Raw genomic sequence first — 1806 nt, forward strand, 5'->3', positions numbered from 1 at the left:
TTTTTTTTTTTTTTTTTTTTTTTGCCATTGGTTTGCCTCATCTGTCCTGCCAACTTTACCTGACAAATATGAAACCTAAAATGAAGCTGCCCTGCTCCCTAAGCAGATTGCCCAGTTCTCTTCCTTAGTGCAAATGAGTTTGAAATAATTCTCACCTCTTCCCCACACAAAATGAGCCACCTGTGGTGCTTACCTCTGAGTTTCTATACTCCTTTATTCTCAATCATAAAATTGAAAATAATGTTAATAGGATAATTAGATACCTAGAAATGGGTTACTCAGTAAAGAACAGGTAGATTGGTGTAGAAATAAATAATCTTGGGTCCTGATGGGTGTTGCAATGAATGAAATTAGTTTACATTATCTCTATTGAAAAGCACTGCTTATGTATTGAAGAGAACTGGAAAAAAAAAACAAAAACAACTGTACATACCCCTACCTTCCATATATTTTTTTTTCTTGGGTTTTTAAAAAATAAAAATCTAGCAAAAATGTAGCTTGTTTGAATCTGGAATTAGAATAAAGAACAAGACTAGGTTCTATTTTACAGTGGTCTTGTGTAAAGAAAATTTAAAATCAGCTTCAAGATAACTCTTGAAATAAATATTTAAAATACGATTTGGTTTATATGCAAAAGTCACAAGAAGGAAAATACTGCAATTGTTTTTAAGATGGCAAAATCTTTGAAGAAAAGTGAAAAATGTCATTTGTCCTTTTTATGTCCTATTTACAGGAACAGATAACCAGATATTTTGAAGGGGAAAATATGGCATTTGGGTGTGTGTGAGAAAGTGTTTTATGAATGGTCAAGGTTTTCACATTTTGTCTGCTGAGTGCAGGCAGTTTATAATGGATGATTGAAGTCTGAACTGATAAAATTTTTAAACACAGGACTGGTCATTTTGGTCTAAAACGACTCCATATAATTTTTTTTAAAATGTCAAATCAAACATGGCGATAAGAGCTACTATTTGAAAGTTTCTCGTGCTAGGCACCATGCTTGGTGTCCTATAAATATTATTTCATTTTCCTCCTTATGAAAGTCTATGATATTATCCCCACTTAACAGATGAGAAGATTGAGCCTTTGCAAGTATAAGGAACTTCTTTACAGTTATATAGATAGTAAATGGTGGAACTGGAATCAATTGACTGTAAGATCCAAATTTTAGTCACTACTTTAAGCTGCATCCCTCCATTGACATGAATAACCATGTTTCACTGAACAGTCGTGAATTCACGGAACCTTGTATTTTAAAAAAATGTTTACTAAATTAAATGGTTCAAGTTGAAATGGTAGAATTGGCTATGAACTTAGACTTTGAGAAAAATTACCTGGCTTTCAAGAAGGTGGTCTTATTTGCTAGGCCTAAAATGTTTTACTTTACTGTTCTGTTTTGAAATGTTATGTTTTGGAACAAAACCAGTGGTAAGGTTCAGAAATGGAGATGCCAATATAAAGGATGAAATACTGGAACTTTTTCAAGCTGTAAACTGGAGGGAGCTGAATTGGGGGAGTTAATATGTATATCAATTTTCATATCAGACAATTTCGTATGTGTGATGGATTTCATGTGGCCTCTTTCTGTTGAAAACATTTTTTTTTTTTTGACATTTGTTTGCTAAAACGTGTAACTCCAAGGGCCAAATTCCCTGGCTTGTGTACTGAAGATATTCAGCGTTTTGAGTGTTAAGAAGAGCTGCGAATTAATCCCCGGGAAAAATTCCTTCCATTTCCAAGTCTGCCAATGCAGGATTTTCAGAAAGGATAGTTGACCAAGGAAATTAAACTCCCTTTTACTATGCA

The sequence above is a fragment of the Neophocaena asiaeorientalis genome, unplaced genomic scaffold, assembly GCF_003031525.2.
Source record: "Neophocaena asiaeorientalis asiaeorientalis breed wild unplaced genomic scaffold, Neophocaena_asiaeorientalis_V1.1 scaffold218, whole genome shotgun sequence".
NCBI classification, from domain to species: Eukaryota; Metazoa; Chordata; class Mammalia; order Artiodactyla; family Phocoenidae; genus Neophocaena; species Neophocaena asiaeorientalis.